Source organism: Amborella trichopoda, chromosome 5, assembly GCF_054954075.1.
Source record: "Amborella trichopoda isolate Santa Cruz 75 chromosome 5, AtrichopodaSantaCruz75HAP2 v2.0, whole genome shotgun sequence".
Lineage (NCBI taxonomy): Eukaryota > Viridiplantae > Streptophyta > Magnoliopsida > Amborellales > Amborellaceae > Amborella > Amborella trichopoda.
Genome location: NC_142340.1, coordinates 15,935,773 through 15,950,863, shown reverse-complemented (window position 1 = coordinate 15,950,863; position 15,091 = coordinate 15,935,773).

The following is a 15,091-nucleotide window of genomic DNA, read 5'->3' as shown; positions in this document are numbered from 1 at the left end:
CTTCTCGTGCTAGTTTTTCCTTGACTTTGACACCGACTTCCGGAGCACCTCGCACAAAGACTTCTTGAATGCCTAAGCTAACCCATTAGCTCGAGGGTAGTACATAGTCGAGTACTTCCACTCAAAGCCAAACTGGTTGACTAGGCGATCAACGTGCTGCTCCTGAACTGGGGGCCATTATGAGAAATTATTTGGTTCGAGACCCCGAACCGATATATGATGTGGTGCTGCACGAAGTTAGCCATGGCGGCCCTTAGAACATGTCTAAGAGGGATTGCCTCGGTCCATTCGAAAAGCAGTCCGTCACCTCTAGGATGAAGGCATGACTCAAGGTAGAAGGAGGGTCGATGGGTCCTACAATGTCCATACTCCATTGGGAAAAGGGCCATGATGTCACTGTAGGATGGAGAGGCTCTGGAGGTTGATGAATGAGGCTTGAGTGGATTTGGCACACCTGGCATCTTTTGGCATAATTTTGGGCATCAGCTACCATGGAAGGCCAGTAATAGCCGAGTCTACGTATGCGCTCCTAGAACTTGAGGCTGGACTGATGCAGCTCGTAGATGCACGAGTGTACTTCCTCAAGTACCTTGCTTACCTCTTGTGCATCGACGCATCTGAGGAGGATTCCCTCAAATGACTGACGGAAGAGGACATCCCCATCGAGAAGGGTGTACTTGGTGGACATCCGTCGTATATTTTTGTGCTCCACTCGATCTTGAGGTAGCCTTCCATGCTTTATGAAGTCCATGATGGGCTCCCTCCTGTCTTCTATTTTTTCAACCTTTGCGCACATTGGGTCCAAGAATTCGGGCTCCTACTGCTCGGCCTTGGCTTCTTTTTCTTGAAGCATTTCCTATTCCACCTTGAGGACATCCCTAGCAGCGAGGAGTGCCCCGAATGGGTAAGGCGGGCAGTCAGGGAAGACATTCCTCTCATCATCTGTGTCAACTTCAGTTCTCAAGTCAACGTGTCTCCATTCGGTTAGCCATATTGGAGTAAGCCCCGGTGAAGACAATTGGATGGTGGCACTGAGCTTTGAGAGCGCATCAGCCTGCGAGTTTAGCCTTCAAGGGATATGACTTAGGGAGAAGTCATCAAATATGGCCATGTCATGATAAGGCTTGAGAGTATCCTTACTTGCGTCATAAATCCCCTTGAGGCTCCAAATGACCATCTCAGAGTCACCGAAGATGTTTAGCTGCTCTAGGTCTAGCACTTGGGCAATCTCAAGCCCGATTATGAGAGCTTGATACTCAGCTTCGCTATGAGAAAATGCCTCTGCAAGTGAGAAGGACATGGGAATGATTCCACCGTTGGGAGTTAGGAACACAACTCTAGCGCCCCCTCTATCAGACTAGAATGCTCTGTCAAAGTACATCTCCCATGGCTGAGCTAGAGCCGTGATGAAGACTTCTTCATCTAGAAGGTCACTTGACAGGGGAGATTCAGAAGGGTCTGGGTGAGCTGCAAGGAAGTCTGCTAGGGCTTGACCCTTAACTGCCTTCTGTGGTACATACGTGATGTCGAACTCCATTAGCAATAATACCCACTTGGCCAAACGTCCATGGCTGGGTCATAAGAAACTTGACCGGGTCTACCTTGGAGATTAGCCTGATCTCGTGGCAGAGCAAGTAGTGGCAGGGCTTCTGCTTCGTGAAGATCAGGGACAGGCACATGCTTTCAATGGGAGGGTAGTTCTTCTCAGCCCCTTGCATTCTACGGCTGAGATGATAGAGAGCTGTCTCCTTCCCTCCATCTCTGTTCTATGCCAGGAGTTCCTTGAGTGACTTGTCAAGGGCGGTCACGTATAGGATGAGGGGACTTCCCAACACTGAGATAGAGAATACTGGTGGATTCAACAGGTACTGCTTGATGTCCTCGAGCGCAGCTTGACATGCTTCACCCCATATGAAGGGAGTGTCCTTCTTCAAGAGGTGTGAAAAGGGTCTGCATAGCCCTGAGAGGTTCTAAATGAACCTTCAAATGTAGGCGACTGCCCTTGGAGAGACCACAATTCATGGAGGGTTATTGGCGGCGACATGTCCTGAATTGCCTTGATTTTGACAGGCTCGATCTCAATTCCATGGTCCCTCACAATGAACCCTAATTTTCCCGAGCATACACCAAAGGTGAATTTCAAGGGGTTCATCTTGAGTTGGTGATGTCGCAACCGCTCAAACACCTTTTGAAGGCCTTGCACGTGAGTGGCTTTTGTTTCAGACTTTACCACCAGGTCATCCACATAGCACTTGACCTCCTTTTGAATCATGTCCTAGAAGATGGTTGTCATGGCACGCTGGTACGTGGCATCGGCATTCTTTAACCCAAAAGGCATCACAATGTAGCAAAAGACACCATTTGGAGTCAAGAACGCAGTGGCCTCGTCATCCTCTAGAGCCATCCTAATTTGACTGTAACTAGAATAAAGGTCCATAAAGGAGAACATTTGGAAATGGGTCGTGGAGTCAACTAGCATCTCGATGAATGACAAGGGGAAATCATCCTTGGGACAAGCAGTTTTCAAGTCATGAAAGTAGATGCAGACCCTGATTTGACCGTTTTTCTTCTTGACTAGGATGACATTCGCTAGCCATCTTGGGTATTCACGTATGAATCCATCTATTCTGAGCTTGTTCGCCTCAGCGTTGATCTACATCTCCAGGTCGGGTCTGAACCTTCTCGATTGATCCTTCATGGGTTTGATAGCAAGATCGATGCCGTGGTGGTGGACAGCAATTTGAGGGTCTAGACTGGGCATCTCATGATAATGCCAGGCAAAGACATCTCTATTTGCTTGGGCGAGGGAGAAATAACTTTCTTTCTCTTCGGGGACATCTTCGTTGAGATGAAGGTTGGCCTTAGGTTAACCTCATCCCCCAAGTTGATTTCTTCAAGCTCATCAATTGTGGCCTAACCGCCTTCTTCTCATTCTTCGGGAGCTTCCTAGAGTTCCTCATCGGGGGACTCAGAAGGGTTTTCTTTGATCTCGAGGGTAGCCACCCATGATCCCGACATTTTGGCCTCTAGAAGGGGCTTAGTGTGGGAGAGGACTTGTCACTAATTGGTCTAAGGGATAGAAGGGTCGGCTTCAAGCAGGGAGCCCAAGATCTCGTGATTGGGCTCATTCGGTGCTTGCCTCGAACCGGGGGACACCTCATGCACTTGGATCATGTGGCAGGCCTCGTGGGAGCAAGACCTCGAAGATGGAGTGGTTTTGGCCGGGTTGCCAGGGCGTCGGCAGTCATCAAGAATTCTGTCACCTGGGCCAGCATTTCTCTGAGGCATTCTTGTTGCGGCATGGTGAGGCTGGTGTCTTCGAGCTCTTGGTTTAGAGAGTCCAAGTCTAGGCATCACCGAGCGGTACCTGTAAAGAAAATAGAGGAGGGGAAAAGAAAGTTAAAACGTGTCGGGCAACGTTTTACGTCACCGTTGGTATTGGACATTTGCAGGGGGTATTTAAGGTACCATTGTGGGGTGCTTTTAATGTTGTCATCCATTTTGGCCGACTCCTAAGATATTGATGACTCAGGGTCGTCCGCCTGTTTGGATGATAAGATGAGGCGAGCTGCGCGTGGGATGATGTTCCGCAAGGCCGGCAGCAAAGGGAGGAGCCTGAGGAATACTTCCTTGACTGCTGGTTGAGGAGGATGACTCTTTCGATGGGCTGACCTAGGTGATCGTCGTCTCCTCCGGGATCCCTGAGGGGGTGTTTGGACTGCCTTATTAGGCTGGTGAGAGGCAGTAGCCTGGCGGATAGCCTCGCGTCTTAGGGACTTGAGCTTGCTTCGCCCATGGTAGACTTCCCAGGGTTGGGAGGTCGAGGGCTCTGAGGGTTCCAGTACATGCTCATGAGGGACCTGCAGCGTGGCTTCTTCTCAGTCGAGAGCGAAGGCTTTGACTTTCTCCGGAACTTTGGCCTCGAACCTAGAGCAGTCTTTGAGTTCGTGGCCCCACACTTGATGGTATGGGCACCAGAGTTTTTTCGTGCCTCGAGCAAGATGCTTAGGCTGTCTGATAGACTTAGGGGTGACGAGACCCTGGCGGAGCATTGGTTCGAAGAGGGCTTGGAGAGGATCTTGTCCGGAATTTCCCTCGACTTGCGTTGGGAGGTCTTCTTATGCAGGCGGGAGAGACCTGAGGGTGTCTTGCTGGGTTGCCTTGAACTTCCTGGCACTGTTGCATCTTTTCGGCCAAGAGTTTATGAAAGCCAGTGCGCTCGCTAATGTCATGGCCTTGTATCAGGTGGTATGCGCACCAGAGGTTCTCGGTCCCTGGAGGCAAGAACTTGAGTTGCCTTGTCGGGTTTGGGGCGGCGATTCCTTCTTCCAGAACTATCGAGAAAAATGCACAAAGGATAGCGGGTGCCCCGTCATCCTCTTGGATCGTGACGATGTGTGATGCCTTAATTGCCCCGAATGCCTTTTTTAACCCTTCGAACTTTATCTGACCCTTGTTGATAAGGGCTTTGATAGTGTCCTTGAGCTTATAGCAGTCGTGAGTGGGGTGGGCTACTCTCTTGTGATAGGCGCAATACTTCTCATTCACCTCTTGCCCCACGTCTCCACAGTTTTAGGCGAAGGGTTGCTGACGAGAGATGTCGTGCTTGAACAATCCCTCAATGCAGATTGCTTTAGAGATGAGCTCTGACATGGAGGATGGATTGGATGCCTCAACATGTAAGGCGATCTCGAGAAGCATGTTCCGTATGCAGGTTTGGACTGCTTCTTTCTCGGTCAAGGGGGTGGCATGAAAAGTTACCATTTCTCTCCACCGAGTGATGAACTTGTCAATCGGCTCACCAGGGTCTTGCATCAGAGTGAGGAGCTCGATGATCTCCACATTCCTTTGAACTTCGTAGAAGAAATGGTAGAACAACTGCTCCATTTCTTGTCAAGTGCGCATCGAGTTCGGGGGCAATCGAGCATACCACTGAAAAGCTGGTCCTTTGAGAGTCTCGATGAACTGGTGGAGAAGTTGTCTGTCAGTTGCCATCTCCCAACAGGCTGCTTGGAAGTGGGTAGTATGTTGATGAGGAGACGTAGTACCATTGAACAAGGGGATTTTCCCTTTTTGGTAGTTTGGGGGAAACGGCACTTGGTCGATGTACGAAGGATTTGGTAGAGTGGCGTCACCTACATGTCTGGGACCTTGTTCTTGTGGCTATGAGCCAGCAGAGCATTTATGTCAGTTTGGGAAACTCCGCGAGAAGGTGAGCTGTCTTGAGAGACCAGTGGGGGAGTATGTCCAGGGGCTGTGTCCTCACAAGTCGGGGAGTTGGACGAATAAGGGGACCTGACGGCCTCTAGGCGCTCCATCTTTCCAAGGATGGCTTGCATAATTTCCTCGAACTTGTTCATCTGTTCCTCTTGAATGTCGTTTAGGTCATTGATCACCATGATAATGGCCGTTTCCTCTAGAGGCTTAGAGTCAGGTAATGCAGCGGACTGTCGAGGTTAGCGAGTCATGCATGGCAAGTCAGTCTGGAGGGGCTCAGGTTGCCCCGACTGGACCGGTGCTTTGTATGCCAATCTTGTGAGGACCCGTTCTTGATAGTCTTGGGACCGTGGCTTCTGGGGGGTGATCACTGAACAGTACTCTTGGACTTGCTCAAGTTCCGGAGTTTGAAGAGGGATGGAGGGATTATAAGGCAGGAGGTCGTCAAGGGTAGTGACCTCGATTGCCTTGGAGACTTTTGTGGTTAGGATCTGTAGGCCTCTTTTTTGCTTGATCCTGAGGCGGTTGTGGGGCTCATTCCAGAACTGACCCTAGGACCTGGACTGCCCCATTTTCTTCGAGAAGACGAGGGCCATGTCTATGACCTGGAGTAGGGAATGGGGCCCATGGATGGAGGGCAGCTTGGGTTCCTACTTTGGAGGCTGGAGACCTTTGTCTGTCATCGAGCCATTGCCTCAAACTCCTTTGTGTGGCCAGGACGTTCCGCTGACTCGGGGCTGGCTCAAGATGGTACTTTTAGGGAAGACCTTTGAGTACCAAGGGTGAGGTGCTTGTCTGGTGTCGGGAGAGTGGCAGAGGGAAGAGGGTCCGGCTCATGACTCTGACTGAGTCTGGCTCCAAGAGGGACCTGCAAAGATGGGGCATGTGCACCTTAAGGTTAGCCGTCTGGGTGACTTGGGGGTCAGCCCGGGCTTGGTTGTGGGGTTCTGCCTGAGGAGACCGAGACCCACGAGCTTGTGTTTATGGGGGATGAGGTGGAAGCTTGTCCTTCACAAGATAAAGTTGTGTGTGCTAGGAGGGAAGACGGAGCGATCGACCCTCTTGTGCTCGAGGTGGCATAGAGCTAGCGCTGCCCCGAGCTGTGGAAAGTGAATGCATGATGCATATAGGGTTCGACTCGAGAAGGCCTAGCCCTGGATGCAAACTCAAGGCAATGTGAGGGTTTCCTCGAGGTGTTGCTCAACTGGATAGACCACGAGCCTTTGAGTGTGTGCAAGGGGTGAAGACCTAAAGTCCTCCGCCTCCATGTATCGACCATTCAGGTGTGGATACTCGGAGTAGTGAAGGAGCACAGGGGGTTGTCTTGCGACGAACCTCGGGAGCAATGAAAGTTTGCTTGCCTCTCCCAGGGATGGATGGGGCAGCCGTCTGGCGTAGTGCAGTAGTATGACTGGCAGGAAATTTGCCAGTAGCAGGGTGTGCGGCAGCAGAAGTGCTACCCATGCAAGCGGCCTTGTTGGAGAGGCCACTAGGGCGAGAATGCAGGGAGGCAGGGACTTTTAAGTCCCCTCTTGCACTGATTCAGGTGAGAACTGAGGAGGCAGATCGTGAGTCTTGACTCAGAAGGAGAGTATGGAAGGAGACTTGAGCGGCTCGCTTCTCTAAGACAGCCACGAGTGTAGGGATAAGGAAGTCCTCGACTCTGATGAATGGGTTGAACAACCCAGGTGCCATAGAAATAGGTGGAGAAAGTAAAGAAGGAAACTAGTCAAACAAGAGTGAACCGATGAAGGGGTAGTAAGTCCCTAGTGGAGTCGCCAAGCTGGTTAGGAGCCTCGAGCTTGCCCTCTAGATTTAGGTGAGCTTGTCCTCCGGATCTAGGTGATCTCGTGGCATGTGTCTCGGGTTTATGGTGAACCCCGGGATTTGAGATCGCTCTCTCGGAACCTTGCTTGAGGGCAAGGGCAGGTATACCAACCGATGAGAGAGTAATTTTAGGTGGGTTCATGACTTACTCGGGCTGGCCCGCATGGGCGCCCTCTTAGATCACAAAGAAAGCCCCCCAACTGTTTGAGCTAGTTCGGAATCGCCTCCCTTGACCTGTAGTCCTCTTGTTTTTCTGCACAACACTTTTATGATTAATTTGCAAGACAAGTGGGTTGAGGGACCCACCCTTGTCTTAGGGCAACACACATTCATATGAGAAGGAGATGAAGTGCAAAGTTAGACGAAAGATAGAAAGGGGGAGAGAAGTTGACAGAGGGGCGAGACTAGCACGATGGCCAGAAGTCACCAACTCGGAATGGCAGCAAGAAAGGCATGGTTCACAGGACCAGTACAGCGGCAATACTACCCGAAACTGAGGTCGGCACGGCAATGTAAGCTAGGTCTACCCTCAATCAAGCGAGAAGAGAAAGGGGGGGGGGGGGGGGGTGGGGGACTGAGAGAGAGAAGAAGACGAGACGGTAAAGAAGGGGGAGATTTGTAAGTCGATAGGCATCGCAATGGGTAATGCAAGGAGGCGGCCCATCCCTTGCGAATGTCGCTAGCTCCTGACGAAGCACACGACGATGGTTCCTCTCAAGTCGCATGGCAATAGGCGTGGGACGCAGGGAGAGCGACGACGAGCACCGAAGATGCGCAGAGGAAGTTCGCGGACGACGATAGTTGTTGTTAGAGCCTCTAGTGGGTGGCGACATGCATCACCTTCTACGTTAGGCGTGTAGCAGAGGAAGACTCCACAAGTGGCAACAAGCTTCGCCATCTGGGTTCTTCAACGAGACGTCGTAGTTACATCTGTAGGCGGCGATGGGTGTCATAATGGCGATGGGTGTCATAGTTATCACTTTGAGTTAACTGTTAGCAGTCTCTGCTGGTGTTCACGTTCAAAACATTCTTTGGTCTTTTCTTCCTTAATCTTTTTTTGATATTCATGGAATAATTTTTTCTTCTTTGGTATTCATGAGATAGTTTTGCACATCAATAACACGTGACTTTAAGTTAAGTGGGATGAAATGTGTGAGTTCTTAAGAGGATTTTGGGGAATAGATGTAAACTATCCCCTTGAGAGGAGATTTACTTAGATAGCGACAAATCCCTTAAGAGGAAATTTGTGGAAGATTTAGATAGAGAGAAAATAGGGAACGGAGATTGAGAGAAAATAGGGAGAGAAATAGGGAAGGGAGATTGAGAGAAAATAGGGAGAAGAATTAGGGAAAGGAGATTGAGAGAAAATAGGAATAAAAGATCGTGAGAGAGATATTTTTAGGGTGTGGGAGAGAGAAAAAACAAAAAAAAAAATAAATTAAAAAGTTACTAGTCTTTTCAAAAAAAAGAAAATTTATTTTAAGGCCATCTTGTTTTTTTGTTTTTTTTTTTTAAAAATTAAGGCCTTTCTCATTTTTGAAAAAAAAGAAAAAAAAAAATTCCTTTGAAATAAAGAAAAAAAAAAAGGGTATTTACCACTTCTTTCTCGCCTCATTAAACAAAAAAGGGTTAAAAAAAAAAAAATTCCAAGGTCACCACTTGCACTCTCTCTCTAATTGTGCCTTGACCGAGTCACCCTCGACTCGGGGCGCACTCAACTAGGCACAAGTTGTGCCTGGTTCCACATTCATTTACTGTATACCTTCTTATGGGTTGCTTACCCCCACATCTGAACTGTGCTTTTGGTCAATCAAAAACGCGACCTGAAGCACACCTCACGTGGCTCAATTTACACCAAGTGCTGACATTTTTCTTGCATTGTGTGTTTGCTTGCTTGCTACTTTATTTTTTCTTGCGTGCTTCTTTACACACTCTTGCACACACCGGAATGGGAATGCCTGGAAAACTAACAAATATTTTTGAAAACCCCCAAAATCCACGTTAACGGTGTGAAGGGAACCTAGCTTTAAGAGTCAAGGTGGTTGATATTCACGTAACTTTAACTGTGAGCGCCCCTCCATTATCCTTTGCCTCAAAGTAACTCCAAGTATAGTAGGACATGGTGAACATCCTATAATAGGAGGTCAGGACCTATGTGGAGACCTATATCAGTCTAGCCGCATTTCAATAGTTAGGAACCCACTCTCAAGCCAAGCCTACCTATAATCTAGGTCAAACGTTTGCATGTGTTGTGCTTGCTTATTTTTGTTGAGTAATCTTAGATCTCAGACCGAGCCTGCTTTTAATCAGAGTTGAACCCTTTGGGTCCAAGTCTAGGCTTGTACCCAGCTTAGCCTAGGTCCGAACCAGGTTTCGCCTTGGTCCGAACTTAGGCCCCCTCTCGGTCCGAGCCGAGGGCTCGTTCCTAGTTCATCTTTGATCTAGTCCAGGTCCATACCTACTTTGATCATCAAAATTCTCTGGGTCCAAGTTCAGGCATATACCTAGCCTAGACTAGGTTCGAACCAGGTTCACACCCAGGTCCGAACCTAGGCCCCCTTTTGGTGCCTGTCTAAACCTTGATTCAGTTCGGGTCCACACCCGGCCTGATCTTCAAAACCCTTTAGGTCCAAGAGTAGGCTGGCACCCAGCTCAGTCCAGGTCTTAACCAGGCTCACACCTAGGTCCGAACCAGACTCGTACCCACCTAGTCTAGATATTAGTCTAAATTCTAATATACGTCTAAGCTTACAGTTGCCTCGAGAGCTAGACTAGGCTTACCCTAGTTCAGAGTCTGAACCAAAACCCATTGAGTCTAGCAGGTTTCATCCAGTTTAGTCCTAGCCTAGATCTTATTTAGGGTTTTGCCCCAAGAGTCGGACTAGATCTATCCTGAGGCATCGAGTCTAGATCTCACGGAGTCTATGAATCATGGCCCACGATCATAGTAGAGCAAGGTCCAACCCTGTGGCCCCAGCTCAGTCTAGATCTAGAGAACCTAGTCAATCCGAGAGGCACCGTCACAGTGTTCCCTCACAAATCATCCATAGCACTCGTGTCAATAAGCCGACTCTCGACCAACATGGAACCAAACCTGGAGGTCCAAGCCACCTTCAAGGCCACCATTAGAAGTCATGAGCCAACAAGTTGATAAGGTTTGTAACACCTTGAACAAGCAAGGGGTCAAGCCGGGGGCAATCCTCCAAGACATAGGGGTTAGCCGCAAATCAAGTCGGTACAACAAGAATAAGGCCCCAGTCCAAATCTCTGAGTCAGCCGATCTCAGCCATGTGAACCCCAATGGTCAATTAGCAGCCCAACATTTTAGTCTTGGCAATCAGCCAATTAGTGGGAGAATGGGTTCACATACAACTAGGGAAAGTCTACCCAAGCAACCCATCACCAGTAAAGATTTGGGTTTTGACCTAACTTGATATAAAGACAATCTTAAGGTGCGTGCTTACTTTCAAGACTTGCTCAATAGAGGATACATCATCTAGCGCACTCAATCTATGAAAGTCAGGTCAAAAGCTCAAGCCATAGGCTAAGCCCAACATTTTGGCTCAAACTAGGATAATCCTAGGGCTGTTAGCCTACCAATCCAACCCACTACAGGCCAGGGGTCTAGTTCCAAACATAACTCAAGCCCAAGTCTACCTTGAGGGCAGACTTTATCTGGCAGTAGCTATGGCATTCCTTCACTCTTTCAGTCCAATGTTGGGGCAAGAGAGTAGCTTAACCCTAGGGATAGATCATCCAATCAAGGTCAGTGTCAGGTAGACCTAGCCGCCCAAAGTCAACAGTCTAGTTGTCATAGCAGCTTGAATCGTCTATCCCAATTAAGTGGTGATTCTATCCTGCAGGCCTCCTTGCATGGCCAAGTTGTGCAACCTCTGAGTAATGGGTATATTCTGATCCAATTCAACTCGGGTGAGTCTACTAGCCAACAATCGGCACATTAAGTTCAACACATTCCTCAGGCTTAGTCCTTGGGGCAACCTGCTACATGGGCCCAACATCCAGTTTATACGAGTCACATACCACAAAATCAGGTTCAACAAACCATACAACCGAGCCAACTCACAGCTACAACGATGGCTCAATTCGCTTGTATAAAACACCTCCAAGACTCTTTAGAGGAAATGGGAATATGGGATTTCTCAACTCCTAAATCTTATGTACAAGAAGTTATAGGACACCTAGAAGATCTACCAATGGGGTTTATGATGCCACAGTTCAGAAGCAGATTTTCAGGGAAAGGGAATCATGAGGCACACATCAACGCTTACTTATTGATGGACATTGCGAGACCGACCCAACCAACTTAAGGTCATGTTCTCGCATAGTGTATCAGAAGAACCCTTGATGTGACATCGAAGATTCATGAACGATAATCCTCAAGCAACTCCTGATGAAATGTTCAGGCAATTTTCCTCCCTCTATAGTGGAAGAAGGCTAAGACCCATCACCCTTGGTGAGTTAACTTCCATCAAACAGAAATCAAGAAAATCTCCTTCCCTGTTTATAACTAGATTCAGAGAGGCCGCTATGCGAATCACTGAAACACCACTCCCTGAAGTTGCGTGGGTAAACTTAGCATTAGAAAACATGACTCCAGAATATACCATGTTCTTCAGTGTGGGGACAGTCTCTTACTCATTTGATGTTATTCTTGAAAGAGTGTCGCGATATGAGCGAGCCAAGGAAGATAAAGTCACAGTTGAAAAATCAAGGAGAGGTAAACATGATCAAGAAAAGCAACCCTTCTGCAAATCATTCACAAGAAAAGATCAAAATTCATTATATCATATGGAGAATGCAGAATTCCACACCAAGGGAATTCAGTCCCATTGATGAGCCTATTACCTATGTCATGAAGAAATTGCTTAAGGCAAGGCTCATAAAATTACCGACAGTAGCCAAGATTCCTCCTTTCCATAGAGGTGATACATCTCGATGGTGAGATCGGCATCAAAACTATGCCCATAGCATTGAAGAATGTCTAGGTTTCAGGCATAGAGTTTAAGATCTCATCGAAAATGGCATGATAAGTGCCACAAAGGAATATATTTACAGCAAAGAAGAATAAGAAACTCTAGATGTCTCAATAAAGAATACTGATGTCAATCTGATTAACTCAGAAGAATCACAAGCTGTGCTCAAACCCGAAGAACATCCACAAAGGCCTTGTAGCACAAGAAGAAATCAATTGGAAAGTCCAGCAGATGAAGAACAAAGCGAGCATAACCTCACCCATGAGTTAATGACTAAGGATACTCAAGATTAAAGAAGCGAGGATGATCTTAGCTCCTAGCCCATAACCGAAAAACGAGGTATCGCATATGGGATTCCACTTCAAGATACGCTCCCAAATGTGACACAAGAAATTCCCATCGTCAAGAGCCACACTAAGGCATATGAACCCTTCAACCCGTACTTCCAAGTTAACACAATAAATGGTTCATACGTGTGTGGCAAAAAATCAAACTCGCAAGAGCAATATGAACTCGAGGATAAACTCAACCAAGGTTTCGAAGCTATGGATTCTCAAGCCCATGACAACAGGAAAAACCTTAATTCTTGGACAACAACTCGTGAGGGGGCAAATGAGCAAGTGCTAAAAGGAAGCCCTTCACCTCAAAACCTTGACGACCCACCTAAGAGGGATCAATATGATGAGGATGACGTGTTAGACATTGATGTGATCCAGATCAATGAGAAGGGATCATCTTCCAAATAAGGGGTCAACACCCTAAAGTCTCCCATTACATTTCCAAATAAGGGGCCAACACCTCAAACATCGAAAGAAGATAAACCTTTAGAAATTCTGAGGGGCCTACCTGGTCCACCTTAACTAGACTTCTTGGCCAACTCACCTATATGGGATGAAGAGCCAAGCTCAGAAGATTCAATCGAGTCACCTCTCGAGGTGAACCTAGTTATAGATGATGGAAAAGCAAAGAGCCCAAATTTGACTATTCCCAAAGATTTTGCATCTTTACTAGAGTTGATAGAGCTCGAACCTTTGAAAATTTTAAGGGGCCCACCTGGGCCACTTTCACAAGACTTCTTGAATGATCCACCAATCTGGGATCCAGAATTGGATATTGAAAATTCGACTATGTTACCTGCCAAGAAGCAAGCACCCTAAAAGTCATTAACGACATGAGCACAACTTCGATAACTGGAGCACCACCATGTTAAGAGAACGTATCCTGTGAAGAACAAGTTCCTAATGAAATAGAAAGCCCTGTAGGGACAACCCCATCACAATATTCAATAGGGGCAAACTCCTCTCATGAAGACGATACAATATGGACAACTAATGAGATAGAACCCTTGTTTGTTGATTCTCAGCACGTCATAAGGCCGTTTAATACAACGAGGGTAATTAATGAGATTGAACCCTTCTTTGTTGACTCCCAACATGTCGTAAGGCCAACTTAACCACTCCTCTTGTGCGAGAGTCTCACCTAAGCTCGAGCACTGAGAAGGAGTCTATCATGGAGTTAACGTCCGAAAAGCAATTCGAAATTTGCAATGAAAAATATTATTGAAAAGGAGTCGAGTGATCAGCCACCCCTTGCAAATAACCAAATGAGGCATTCATGCCTCACACTTCAAAAGGCATTAACGTCTGATGTACAACATCAAGTACTCTATTAACGAGAAAACCCTGATGAGCCTATCCGTCCATACAAAAGACTGAGGGATCAAGAAACTGAGAGTGATTTTTAGTCCCAAAATAGAGGTTTAAATGGAGCAGTTTAAAGGAAATGGTCAACAAAAATTTGACAATGGTAGATTTTGGATGCCAACCTGGGTCTAGGGAAACCAAAGGAAGACCGATATTAGAACCTCCCTGCCTCTTGAAGGAAGGAAAGATGATCAAATTCTTACATGGTCTTAAGGCGAATTGCTAAAAAAAAGAGGGGCAGCTTTGACTATTTTCCTTGTTCCTCCTCTTCCTTTGTCATTGTTCTCTTCTTTAAAATAATAATAAAAAAATCTGCTGGGCTGAAAATCCGAAAGGAACCCCAAGCGCTGGACAAAAGGCTACCGGGCTGAACACTCAAATGGGACCCCGAAGCGAGAAAAAAAAAAAAAAAATTCCGCTGGGCTGAAAATCTGAAAGGAACCCCAAGTGTTGGAAAAAAGGATACCGGGCTGAACACCCTAAAGGGACCCCAGGGTGATGAAAAAGAAGAAATTCTCTCCTTTCTTCTACTCTCCAAAGTCTCTTCTCTCTAAACATCTTCTCTTCCTGTCAAAGTGGCGTTAAAAGAAAATTAATAAGCATTAGCCCGACGGAGCAATTTTAAGGACCTAGATCATCTGCAACTTCAAAAGGTGAGTGATGGAAGAATGAAATAAAAAATCCAAATAGATTCTGAAAACTCAAGGACAATATCCTGTATTTTCAAGACTCTGTTTCGCTCAAAACTCTAGAGAACTCTCATTGAATTACAACACAAGAGCTGAGGTTGGAAGGAAAAGAGATAGTAGATGATTCCTTGTCCCGAAGATTTAAGCAAGGACCCGATACACTCACATAGGGTCCACCAAAGGGGTCACAAGTGGTTAAACTATAAGACTTACATTGAAAGAAAACCACGCCCCAACAGGGGCAGCAAGAAAATAATAATAATAATAATAATAATAATAATAACTCCACAGTCATATGAGTATAATTGCCGACAACACCGTCCATCGCTACGTGACGTTAAACTGGTTAGAGGGATATATGGTTGTAGAAGTTTAAACTGCTAACCAACCTTGTTTTTTGAAATATCTTCCCGTTTTCAAAATTTTCACTATATGTCTTGTGTTTTCAAAAACTTCAATTTCTTTGTTAAAATCGTAACCTATCCCTGCATTGCGTTCTATTTCAAATCTCCCCCTATCTTTAAAATTTCTAAAACGTCTTCTAAAACGAATGAGCTTGGACACCCGTACATGATGAGTACCGCGTTTGTCACGATTGCCGCGTTGCTGCCTCATCTCTCACTTCGGATTTGGTCAGACAAGTCTCTTCCTATTGAAAGCC